This window comes from Notamacropus eugenii, chromosome 1 (assembly GCF_028372415.1).
Source record: "Notamacropus eugenii isolate mMacEug1 chromosome 1, mMacEug1.pri_v2, whole genome shotgun sequence".
Classification (NCBI taxonomy): domain Eukaryota; kingdom Metazoa; phylum Chordata; class Mammalia; order Diprotodontia; family Macropodidae; genus Notamacropus; species Notamacropus eugenii.
The window spans coordinates 761,631,611-761,644,680 of record NC_092872.1 but is presented as its reverse complement, the minus strand read 5'-3'; the positions used below and the strand labels follow the sequence as shown (position 1 = coordinate 761,644,680).

The 13,070-nt window shown below is 54.0% G+C and overlaps 1 protein-coding gene across 3 annotated transcripts in view; it reads left to right on the top strand.

Moving 5' to 3' along the window:
* Positions 1–1,230: 1,230 nt before the first annotated feature.
* Positions 1,231–13,070, top strand: part of ITSN2 (intersectin 2) — a 93,336-nt gene continuing 81,496 nt past the window's right edge. The window contains exon 1 of one of the 3 annotated variants that reach the window (XM_072653017.1): positions 1,231–1,361. The gene's annotated coding sequence lies outside the window, so the exon portion shown is untranslated. Of the gene's footprint in view, positions 1,362–5,741; positions 5,804–8,256; positions 8,276–13,070 lie in introns of those variants that run through there. The other 2 variants (XM_072652857.1, XM_072652945.1) reach the window with 2 other exon arrangements.

Below are 13,070 nucleotides of genomic sequence, written 5' to 3'. Positions count from 1 at the left end.
TTCCCTGCCCTGTGAGAGAGCACCCTTCCCCTTCAGCAGCTTATAGACCAGTACATGGAAGTTAGCAGGGTTGGTCAGGAATCATGAAGAAGGGACATGATCACGTTGCCCCCTCCTCCATGCCCATCACCTTGTGGACACATCAGGGGCTCTCTCACCCTTTGGCTTTGGATGCCCCATTTGGCGTTGGCATTGGATGAGCGGCGCAGGATGAGCCACTGACCCGCATCTACATCATTTTTCTTAGATGCCCTCAGACTCCTTCCTTAGTCTTCCCTCTCCCCCTCTAGTGTCTCCCCAAAGGGCAGCTTGGACCAGTCTTTCTCACTAGATTTCTGTGATTCACGAGATTCCTGCTACCACCACAGTATCAGGGCATCCTATTATGTCTTCTTAACAATGGATAATTATAATTTTTTAGTTTCACAAATAAGACACATTTCATTTATTTTCACTTTATGGTTAATTTTTTCTACAAACAATACAATTTTAAAAACCTATTTATTTTGATGGTTCTAACATTTGTGGAGCGCTATGCCATCCATGTTATCTATCGAGCATTATTAATTCTTAGCCCCAAGGGTCCACGAGGACTGGCTGGGATCTAGAATCTTTGGGATCCACAGGCCTCTAGGGCAAGGAGTCGTGGCTGTAGGACGCCGGGGCTGGCGGGTGGCATGACCTCCGCGTGGCCTCTGAGCTGGTGGACGAACTGCCCCCACTGGGAAGCCACCGACTCAGACTCAAAGGGAGGGCACGTGCAGGGACTTGTGCAGGGAGCAAGTCCGCACCCCTCTCGGCCAGGCCCCGCCCCTATGGCCCCGCCCCCCTCGCTCTCCCAGTCTCCTTGGAAGGTCTCCTTCCTAGACCACGTCCCTCTTCTCTTCAGGCCCCGCCCCTCCTGACCTCATCTTCCGCCTCCACATTCCCATTCCTGGCCCTCCTGCCCCGCCCCTCCGCCCTCCAGGCTCCGTCCTCATCATCCGGGCCCGCCCCCTCGCTCTCCCAGTCTCCTTGGAAGGTTTCATTCCTAGGCCCCGCCCCTCCTGGCCTCGTCTTCAGCCTCCACGGTCCCTTTCCCCCGTCCCCCTCCCCTGTCTCCAGGCTCCGCCCCCGACTTCCATCTGGAGGATCGTCACATGACGTACCGACGGGCGCGGTGACGTGAGATGACGACGCGATGACGTAGGGGCGGGGCCGGGCGGCGCTGACAGGCGGCTCTGACAGGAGCCGCAGCAGCTGCTTAGCTGTGGCTCGTGGCCCGTCAGCCCCTGAGCGCAGTCGGGGCCCCTGGCTCGGGTCCTCGCGGACGGCCGAGGGAGCCGCGGAGGCGGTGGCGGAGGCGGAGCAGGCGGCGGCAGGTGGGGGCGCGCGGGGGGCGCGGGGTGGGGGGGGTCACGCGGAAGCAGGAAGCAGGAAGGAGGCCCCGCTTCCGGTGGAGACTGCCCGGCTGCTACGGGGGCGGCGGCGGGGATCGGGGAGGGGGGCGGCCCGCGCGTGTGGGGGGGGCCCTGCGAAGGGGGGCCGGGGGGGGGGGGGGTCACTCGTCCAGGAATGGTCTGAGGGCGGATTCGAACTCGGGTCCTACTGACTCGGGCTGTGCGCAGGACGCGGGCCCGGCTGACGGCAGCGATCAGGGGTGGGAGGTAGGGGCTCCTGGGATGGGGGGGCGCCGCCCCTCTCCCCCAGTGACCTGGCTGTGATGACCCTCCCCAGACCCCGCCCGCCCTCCCCCAGGCTTTGTGCTGATTGCCGCACTGCGGTCCTCCTGGTCCCCCTGTCAGACCCTCCTCCCCTCCCCCCGTCAGACCCTCCTCCCCTCCCCCAGTCAGACCCTCCTCCCCTCCCCCAGTCAGACCCTCCTCCCCTCCCCCAGTCAGACCCTCCTCCCCTCCCCCCAGTCAGACCCTCCTCCCCTCCCCCCAGTCAGACCCTCCTCCCCTCCCCCCAGTCAGACCCTCCTCCCCTCCCCCCAGTCAGACCCTCCTCCCCTCCCCCCAGTCAGACCCTCCTCCCCTCCCCCCAGTCAGACCCTCCTCCCCTCCCCCAGTCAGACCCTCCTCCCCTCCCCCAGTCAGACCCTCCTCCCCTCCCCCCAGTCAGACCCTCCTCCCCTCCCCCCAGTCAGACCCTCCTCCCCTCCCCCCAGTCAGACCCTCCTCCCCTCCCCCCAGTCAGACCCTCCTCCCCTCCCCCAGTCAGACCCTCCTCCCCTCCCCCCAGTCAGACCCTCCTCCCCTCCCCCCAGTCAGACCCTCCTCCCCTCCCCCCAGTCAGACCCTCCTCCCCTCCCCCCAGTCAGACCCTCCTCCCCTCCCCCCAGTCAGACCCTCCTCCCCTCCCCCCAGTCAGACCCTCCTCCCCTCCCCCCAGTCAGACCCTCCTCCCCTCCCCCCAGTCAGACCCTCCTCCCCTCCCCCCAGTCAGACCCTCCTCCCCTCCCTCCAGTCAGACCCTCCTCCCCTCCCCCAGTCAGACCCTCTTCCCCTCCCCCCTGTCAGACTCATCCCCTCCCCCATCAGACCCTCATCCTCTTCCCTCCCTTTCCTCATCAGACCCTCATTCCCTCCCTTGCACCATTTGGGGAGATGCTCAGGGTCTGCCTGCGAAAACTCTGCCCCGCCCCACTCCAGTCCATTCCCTGCACTCACCCAAGTGATCATCCTTAAGCCTAGGTCGGACCATGGGTCACCCCCCCCAAATTTCAGGGGCTCTTAGTTTTCTTCAATTTCCTATCCAAGATCCTCTCTTCGGCATTAAAAACTCATCCTCCCCTCCCACCACACTGATCCTGAGATCCAGCCCCCTGGCTGTCCCAGGACAAGAGCCTCCATCTCTGGGCTCTGGGCATCCTGTCTGTCTGTCCTTCCCTCCTGCTCCTCCACCTTCCCCAGGAAGCCTCCTCAGCTTTGTCGCCTCTTCCACTAGATTGTGTTCTCTTTGAGCCCACGGACCACGTTGTAGTTACTTAATAAAAATCAATTGGTTGTTCGTTAGTCTTTAATAAAGATTTGGGATTAATTTAAGACATAGTCATGAGTTAACAGTGACCCCTGAATTCTACTTTTCCATTTCCACACCTGCTGTGGTCCTTTGCCTGGGACAGAGTCTGAAAATGTGAATCTCAGAGGTCATAGAAACCTTGGTCACGGTAAAGATAAAGAATGTGGAAATCCAGAATTCTGAAGTTGCCAGCAGGCTTTGGTCATAACATATTCCTGTAAAGGAAATCAACCTCAAATAACAGTCATACCAGAAAGAAGAACTGTGGTTGTAACTTTAATGCCTTTCCCGACAGTCAGCCAAGATTTATGAAAGGCCTGCTGTGGACTGGACAGGGGTTACAGCCCCTTTCCCTCAAAGACCCTTCCCTCCAGTAGCTTACCTTCTTCTAACCCACATAAGCATCTACAACATAAGTCCATGGCTATTTTTTGAGGAGAGAGGTCCAAGCACCTGAGGGGACCAGGGGCAGGCCTTTCATGAGCTGAGACTTAGTGCTTGAACTTGTTTCTGAAGGAAGCTGGGGATTTGGAGAAGGGCCCAGATGAACAGTGAGGGCAGATTGACTGTGAAGGGGAAGGACATAAATCTGTGTGAGCTGTTGGGATACTGGAATTTAGGTAGGAGTCTAGTACAAGTTATTATGTTAAGAAATTGAAATAAACCCCTGTGCTTTTGTGACAAATGAGTGTTAGGGACAAGACGGGGTAGAAGTCACCCTGTTTACCCTGGAAGTTCTAAAGAAAATTTATCCTCTAAGTCAGGGGAGGAGCCTGTGCAGTGCAGTCAGTCACTTGACCCAGAGAAATGTGGTCAGAAATGAGCTTTGAAATGCTTGTGGCCTACAAGTGAGTAGACCCAGCTCAGCAGAGCTTCGTCCAGAACCCTGTTCTTGGTGCTGGCTAGACAGAGTGGGGGCGGGGGCGTGGCCTGGAGGTGACGGGTGAAGGTTCGAGCAGTCTTCCAACAACTACCCTCCAAAAGACATCGTTCCCATTTTATAGGTGAGGACACTGAACCTTGCTCTCAGCCCAGACCCAGCCCCCTCTCCACTACAGTCCATGTTGGTCTCTCTCTGCCTCCCCTCAGCCCTTAGCAGCCCCCAGCGTGGCTGCCACCAGCTTCACTCAGACCTTCCAGTAGCTGCTTCTCAAAATACAGGCAGGCCATTCAAGGATATCAGAGGAGTTGGGGCCACGGGCTCCTCCTCTCTTTGTGTGACAGATACAGGGTGGGTTGACTTGGCCTGAGGCAGCATTGCCTTTTCTTGGTTCTTCTGGCAGACACTGATTCCCCTTCCTCTAATAGCCACCCACCGCCCCCACCAACGCCACCTGGTTGAAGTATAAACTCCCTGAAGGTCACCTTGATCCAGTCAGTCAGTCCAAAAGCATTTCTGAAAGCCCCTACTGTGTGCTGGGTGCTGGGATATGAGCACAAAGAACACAGCATAAAGGGGCTTCCAGACCATAGGCACCAAGACACAATAAATATAAAGAGACTCAGTGCAGGGCTTTGGGAGAAGGCACATCAGGAAAGCCTTCCTAGAGCAGGCAGGGCTGGAGCTGTATTATGAAGGAAGACAGGGAATCTGGGAAGTGGAGGAGGGGGACCCAGCCAGGGCAAAGGCATGGAGGTGGGAGCCCCACCTATGAGGAGGATCGAGGTGCTCTTTTTACACAGCATCACTGGGTGTGGGAGGGAGGCTGCCAAGCTAGTTTGGGGCCAGATCATTGAGAGTTTTCAAAGCTAAGCCCAAATGGAGGGCGTTGAGTAGGTCAGTCACATGGGCATGGGACACCCACTGGGCAAAAGAAAATCACTCAGCCACAGTGTGGAGCTTGGCCTGGAGTAGACAGAATCCAGAGGCCCAGTGATCAATGAGGAGACCATCACAGTGTGCCAAGCGAGTGGCGAGGGTGGGCAGGGGCAGTTATCTTCTCACTTCCCCTCTAGCTAGAATCCATCTTTTCTTGAATATCTCAGCTATTTGTGGATTTCTCAAACCCCTCCCCATTATCTAATTAAACTTCTTGAGGACAGGGACTCCCAAGTTTATATTCCCAACCCCAGTTTGTCTGCTCTGGATGTATTCCACCAACACCTCAAATAGGTCCATGATGGTACCCAGCCTTTATCTCCTTAAGCTTGTCTCTCCTCCCACCTTCCCTATTTCTGTTGATTGTACCAGTCTCTTCGCAGTTCCACTAGCTTTGAAATCCCAGAGCAGTTGTGGCTTTGCCCTTTTTTCCCTCCCCTCAGCCTCCAGTCTGGTGCCAAGGCCTGGCGTCCTGCTTTTCAATATCTCCTCTGAGCTCTCTCTCAGCTCCTATTGACAGTAGGCCCAAGTCTAGGTCCTCACCTGGTCTCCTCTGGACATTGTCCAGCTCAGGGTTTCTTCACTGGGAAGCCTGTGAACCCCTTCCCATCATCTTGTTTGTCAATGTGGACAGTACAACATGAGGGTTTAGAAAAGGAGCCAGTTGAAATATTTTCAGAATGCCTCTGTGGCCCCAGGGAAGGAGACCTCTGGGCAATGCCCAGCAAAGGAAGTGCCTCCTCCCTCTGTGTCTGGCACTGTGGGCTCAGCCTCTGTTCTGATGGAGAAGACAACATACCACATTTGACAAAACTGCAAGCGTGCATCCAGCAGCTGCAGTCCAGCTCACTGACCCACCTCCCCCAGGATGTTTGTCTCTCTCCTGCAGGCCAAAACAAGGATTGAGTTTGCCTGGGCGTAGTGACGTGCATTTCTGTTAGGGCTTTGGCTCTTCCTTCGTGAAAAGTGGGAGATATGCAGGTCAGTAAGCCTTCACTTTGGCCCCTTTTCGTTTCTTAACCTGAACTGTATTTTTCAGCCGAGTTTTCATAGCTCTCCCTGTTGGCCTCGAGGTCAGCGCATGGGTCTCTGGCTTTGATGTGGAGGGTCTTAGCAAGGCCTTGGCAGGGTTTCACCTCAGCTGAAGCTGTATAATGGGGGTGGGGAGGGCCAGGTATCCCAAGAAGGATTTGCTTTTTAGGTGCCCAGTACAGCATACTCTCTCACCCCATCCTTTGCTTCTCTCAGGACTCCCTGGAGGGGCTCCCTTCCATTTGGCTTTGGTGTGCATGGATAGTGAGAGTGTCAGTGCTGGGGGAGCTGGATCTCCAGCTGCTTGTTTGGTCTGGAGCCAAAAAGCACAAATGGAGAGAATTTCCATAGATTAGGGGATGTTTTAGGCCACCAGAGACTCTAAGAATCTTTGAGCCCACTGCCCAATTGCTGTAGCGGAGGAAGGGATCTTCTGAGCCTGGGGGCTGTTTCTGGTTTCCCTTTATTTCATGGGGTACAGTCTACCAGTCATTCAGTCATCCACCCATGGCCAGTCTGCCAGGGATGGTTGGGCCTTTCCCAAGAATCAGTCTGGTCCTCAGCCAGCCTGCATAGGCAGTCTCCAGTGCCATCCTGGAAGCCTTCCCAGCTAGGGCTTATGTGTCCCTGGCATGGTCTTGGAGAGCCTGATGTGAGCGTCAAAGTAGGAGGGTCTTGGGAATTTTTCTTAAGGGGAACATTGGAGTTTGGTAGATGTGGCCTTCCTTTATGCCTGTTTCTTTCCCTCGACGACCATTCTGTCTTCATCCTCCTCCCTGCTGTGTCCTAGGCATGGGTCTGTTATGGACCAGAAGCTGGCACCTTTGTCGGGGAGCGCCCAAGGCATAGCCTCTTCTATTCCAGGAGAGCTCAGCTCATGTGTCCACCCTTGTCTTTTTGGGTGACTTTTTCCCCTCTGTTAGAACCTCCCCAGTCCAATCTCAAATTCATTTGCTTTGGTGATGGGGGTGTTGGAGCCCAGGAGCCCAGCTGTGTGGAGTTCTGGTGGATGAAGGGCTGTTTCTTCAAGGCCTAGCTATTCCATTGTGTTGGGATTTGAACGTGGAGGAGTACCTTGATTATCCTTTGGCCTGTATCAGCCTGTTGCTAGTGGAAGCGGGTGTTTGCAGAAAAGAATTACTGTGTTCCCTTTCTCCACACAGTGTTTGTTACTTTTGGAGGTTGGCTTGGGCTGGGAATCTGCAGCTTGGTTCCCCCGCATTGAGGGAACCCCACGGCCCAGAGGAAGCAGACAAAAGGGAGTCAGTTAAGGTGCATTTTGTAGAAGACAGAGGTGCCTGGGGCTTCATACTAGTCAGGCTTTCAGTTCTTTTAAGGTAGCTGTTTGGGCTCCTCGAAGCACGAAGCTTCTCTTGTCATCTTAAGACCCCACAGATTCAAGAATCACATTTTGAATGCTTTGATTTATTGAATTTTTTTCTTTAAAAAACTCCCTGGCCTTTGGAACAGTCATTTTGTCTGCTGTTTGGGGTCAGTGAAGTCTTATTATAATTCTTAAATCATGTTGTGGTGGTAGGGAGAAGTCTGTCTTGTGAGCTCCCAAAGTCATTCTGAGCTAATGCAGTGCCATTTATTATGTGCCTGCTGGATAGAAAGCAGCCATTGGCCTCAGTGCCTAATAGAGACAGAACTGAAAAAGAGGCTGGGCCTGTCATCCATCTGCCAGAGCCCACAGCTAGAGTGCTTGGGCTCCGCTTAGCAGGGACTAGTGGCCAGCTGCAGTTACCAGGGATGGGTAAGAAACCCCGACTGTGGCAGGCAGGGCTCCCGAGGGAGGCGGAGGCACTGCAGGCCACAGCAATGAGCTCAGTGTGGGAGCAGGGGGCGGGGGGGGGGGGGGGGTGCCATCCTCCCCAGGCTTGTTGTCAGGACAGGAAGCAGACTTGCAGGGTTGGTAGATCTGGGTCTCCATTTGGGGCTTGTGGGGCAGCAAGTCCAACTGCCGGAAATGCTGAGGAAGCTGGTCAGAGCAGAAGAGACAGAGAGAGAAGGAGAGAGAGAGAGAGAGAGAGAGAGAGAGAGAGAGAGAGAGAGAGAGAGAGAGAGAGAGAGTGTGTGTGTGTGTGTGTGTGTGTGTGTGTGTGTGTGTGTGTGTGTGTGTGTGTGTGTGGCAGCCTGGGGAGGGGTGGCCCCTGGGAAGGTGTCAGAGAGGAAATGCTCTTGTTGGGATTGGCCATTTTTTTTTTTTGCCATATTTCTCTTTCCTTGTCGTCCTATGGCCAGAATGTGTCCATTTGAGCCTCGGGGATGAGCCTGGCTTAGGGTTTCTCCTCAGTCACTTGGAGGGCAGATCTGCATTGAGTCTGCTGGGAGATATTGGGGACTGGCTTCTGCTCCAGGCACCAGGCTGCTCCCCTCTGGGGCCAGCACCCAGGGCCATTGGCACCCGCTGCCACGCAGGTAGGGCAGGGCTGACTGAGCCCATGGTGTGGGGAGCCTGGGCAGCCAGCACAGTCAGGTGCTTCCTGTTAAGGCCAAAGGTGTTTTCCAAGCTCACAGGAGCCGTCTGCTTCTTTCTTTGGTGAACTCAGTAGAGACGGCTTTGGGGGTTGGATTGGTTTTTGTTGTGATAAGAGAATTGACAGCTTGGTGTAGTGAGTAGACAGCTAGCCTTGGTTTCAGTCTCACTGCTTTCCTAGACAGAGGTGCTGCCCAGCTTTAATGGAGGGAGGTTCCTCACTTGGGAGGGCCTCCCACTCATGTGATCTCAGATGCAGCCAGTCCAGGTGTTGTTTTGTTTTGATAGCTGCATTCCATTAGGATGCTTTTCTTCATAATGCTCAGCTTTATTCTGAGCAGGGGTCTGCTCAGGAGCACCTGACCTTGGTTTGCCGCTAGCAGCAGCTGGCAGGAGACTGGCCTGTGCTGAAGCTCTGGGAGGGGCGTGTCAGTGACTTGCCAGGACCACAGCAGTGAGTCAGTGCGGTACGGCCAAGTTGGCATTGCCCCATCGGTCTCCGTCTCTGTAAGGGCGGAATCACATTCCGGCTTTTGTTGCTTCAGGAAGGAAGTCCTTCCTTCCTTCTCTGGGTTTGGTCCCTCTGCAGCTACTCTCATCTAGGCCAGAATGGGAAGGTGGGGTCAGAGAGTTGGCAGCCTTTTCTGTGTGTTGGCTCTGAACCCTCGACAGTGAAGAAAGCCCTTCAGCATGGGCAGACTCTCCTGGGGCAGCTTGCTTCAGAGGTGGCTCTCAAACCCCTCGGAGGTTTTGTTGAGTCATAAACAAGAGCAGGAGACAGCCCCTGGCCTCAAGGAACCCACCATATGGTGGGGGAAACTGCATGCAAGTCATGGAACAAAGCAGGTGTAGATGAGGCCAGAGGCAATGCCAGGAGGCGAGGTGGGGCCTGGGAGGGGCCCCTGTGAAGAGCTGATTAGAGAGGTGCTAGGGAGCAATCAGAGTTTCTAGAGCTAGGGGAGTGGTGTTCCAGTTCTGAACTTTAGAAAGATCACTTCCACAGCTGAGTAAAGAATGGATGGGGGTGGACAGAGACTTGGGCTGCTGGTGGTATAGAGCACCAGACCTGAAGTCAGATTTGTGTGACCCTGGGCAAGTCAGTTTCCTTTTGTTTGCCTCAGTGTCCCTGTCTGTAAAACGGAAATAATAATAACACCTACCTCCCAGAGTGGTTATGAAGGTCAGATGAAATCCTAATTAGGAGGTACTTAGCACACTACCTGGCACATGGTGGTTTTTGTTTCAGTTGTATCCAACCCTGTTTGGGTTTTCTTGGCAGAGGTACTGGTGAGGTTTGGGGCAGCTAGGTGGTGCAGTGGATAGAGCACCAGTGCAGGAGTCAAGAGGACCTGAGTTCAAATCTCACCTCAGACACTTGACACACACTAGAAATATGACCTTGGGCAAGTCACTTAACCTGAATTGCCTCATCCTGGGTCATCTCCAGTCATCCTGATGAATATCTGGTCATTGGATTCAGATGGCTCTGGAGGAGAAGGGAGACTGGTGACCTGCACAGCCCTCCCTCACTCAAAACAAAGTCAAGTGAAAGTCATGTCATTATTTCTCTGATGGCATGGTCTTCTTTGGCAACGAAGGACAAACACACACACTGGTGAGGTTTGCCATGTCCTTCTACAGCTCATTTTACAGATGAGGAAATTGAGGTAAACATGGTTTAGTGACTTGCTCAGGGTCACACAGCTACTAAGTGTCTGTCAAATTTGAACTCAGGAAGATGAGCCTTCCTGACTCCAGGCCCAGCGTTCTATCCACTGCACCACCTAGCTGCCCTTGTGTCATAGAGTAGGTAGGGTCTATATAAATGTTAACTGCTATTATTATCCTTATTATTAATCTGGCAGGTAGACCCACCAGCAGGCTACTGCAGGAGTGTAGGTGTGAGGGGATGATGCTATGTTCATGACAAGAGATGTTATGAAGATGAAATCAATCGACCTTGGCCACAGATTGGAAACAGGGATTGAGAAAGACATAGGTGCCCACAAGTGACACTTAGTTTTTGAGCCTGGGGTGGCCTGGACCGTCACAGAGAGTTTGGAAAGAGGAGAATTTGGAGGCAAAGATAAAGGGTTTGCTTTTGGACATGTTGGATTTAAGATGTCTGTAGGCCCATCCACCCAGACTGGAGGCCAAGACAGAGGCTGGGGCCGAGCAGATTGGAGGATCATCAAGATAGAGATGATTGTGGGATCCATGGAAGCTGAGGAGATAACCATGTGATAGAGTCTTGCAGCACACCTATTTAGACCTGGATGAAGATCCAGCAAAGGAGACTGAGGAGTACCAATCAGAGAGGTAGAAGAACAAGGAAAGGGAGAGAGAGAGAGACAGAGGAGAGACAGACAGACAGAGAAACCGGAGAGGTTGAGGGAGAGAGAGACTGACAAACAGGCACAGAGAGATGTCCTGAAAATCTGGAGAAGAGAGAGATCGCCAGTGTTGAGACCCCATGGAAGTCAAGAAGGCTCAGGGTTGAGAGAAGGCAGCTGACCTTGGTTCTGGAGAGATCCTGAGGGACTTTGGAGAATAAAGAAGGGGAAGAAAGGTGGTGGGGACCCATGGCCTGAATGAGCAGCAAGATACGGGATGGAGGGGTCAAGTGAGAGTTTGGGGAGGGGGGAAGAGAGAGACCTCCAGGAGCAGGGGGAGACAGGAGGGAATGGACTTGTGCATCTAGAGGTGTCTCCCTTGGCCAGAAGATGGGCTACTTCTCCATGGGAACCAGGGACAGAAGAAGAAAGAGTGCAGGTGTGAGATGAGGGGAAGGGAAAAGGGGAAACAAATGACTGCTGGGGGACGTTGCTCAATGGAGACATCAGTGAGCAAGGCTTCAAGGATTGCTTTCCCTCAGTGAAGGCCCAGTTGAAACACCGGCTTATAGCAGACCTAGTCAGTGACAGCTGGCATGATGTGGGCAGCAGGTGGTGGGAGGGATGCCAGGCTCGTGCTAACTAGGTAGGGGCTGGAGCAGGGGTCCTAGGTGGGTGAAGCAGGAACTGTCTGGATCCCTGCTGTGTGCCAGGCACAGGCCAAAAGGAAACGATCCCTGCTCTCAGAGTTGGGAGACAGCATGCAGATCTAGAAGCATCCAATGCTGGCTAGTTTGGGAGGGAAAGGCAGGAATCAGGAGGCTTCCCGTAGAAGGTGACCTTGAAAGAAGGAGCAGGGGAGAGGATGCATTCCAAGCCTGGAGGACTGACTGGGCAAAAGCATGTGAGCAGGAGATGGAGTGGCGTGGGTCAGGGATAGTAAAAGGGCCACAGTTTGGCTGGACCATTGCATGTGGGAAGGGACTGGGAAGGCGGATTAGATCCTGCCAGGTCCACCTGGATCGTTTATTGCGTGGGCCCCTCCTCCAGACCAGCACTCCCCAGCTCATTAATGTCCAGTGGCTCCTCTTTTCTCCTGCCTGACTGTCATGTCAAGGCGCTTGGCATCTGGTGCCAATCTACCTTTCCAACGCTTTTGGACTTCACTCTCTGGTTGTCTGCAGTGGACTGACAGCCCCCTGAAGGGAAGGCCAATCTCAGCTTAACCTAGGGCGGGCACACAGTCGGTGCTCACTCGATGCTCTTGGACTAACTGGCTCTGTGGACCAGTCATACTGGTCCGGGTCCATTCCTTACCCCCCAGAAGGTCTGGATTCTAGTCCAGCCTCCATACCTTTCCATACTCTGTCTCCCATTTCTGGAATGCCCCTACCTTTTCACTTTGGCCTCTTAAGGTTCAGCTTCCTCCTTCCAGAAGTCTTCCCTCTTCCCTTCCCCTTAAATCAGTGTGCATCTACTATGTCCATATTTTGGATATCCTGACATATGCACATTTTTCCTTGATAGAATATAAGCTTCTGGTGGACAGGCTGGTTCCCCTAGGAAATAGAGAACTGCTCTCTGCCAGCAAAACCTGAGTTCAAGTGCTGCTTTTTACACATCTTGGCTAGGTGACCCTGGACAAGTCCTTTACTCTGGCACTGCCTGAGACAGCTCCCAAACTACAGGTGGTCGAGGAGGTGCTGCCCAGAGGTGACAGAGGGTCTTTCTTCATCTGTGAGTTTCTTATAATCATAGGGTCAAAGCTGGCACTGGTCTGGCCCCACAAGGCCTTTTTGACTTGGTCAGGAAGGTGAAGGAGTGTTCCCATCGTACAAATGGAATTAAGAGGGGGGAACATGGTGTTTGCAGGCCCTGAACATCCCCGGTCAGTTCCCGCTTCTGCCACAGGCTCCTTAGGAGATTTTCCGCCAGTCCTGCAGCCCCAGTGGGCCAGGTGCTTAGGAACCCTCAGTTCTGGGCCCTGCGCAAAGCAGAAGATGTGGAGATTTGCTCATGTTGCTAATTTGATTTCTGGTTGCTTGTTCACTTAGTTTACTTATGGCCTTCATTTCTGAATATATCACTTGTCCCTCCAGGCCAGGAAGCCCCTCCCCTTCTGAAATGAGAAGAGGGAGGGTCAATCTCTGCTTCTTCAGGCCAGGCTTCTTGGTCACAGTCATTGCATAGCACGGCGTTTCACTGCTCATTTTATTGGAGAGGTCATTTCTGATCGTGAATAGCATGGGGCTTTGATGTAGAAGACCTAGATTCCAGTCCTGCCTAGGAGGAATCCTGGCCTTGGGAACCTACACTCCCACCCCCACCCCCCCAGCTGGCCTGAGCCTGAGGCCTCCCTCCCCCATCACAGAGGCTCCCTAGCAAATTCAGACATTCCAAAGCT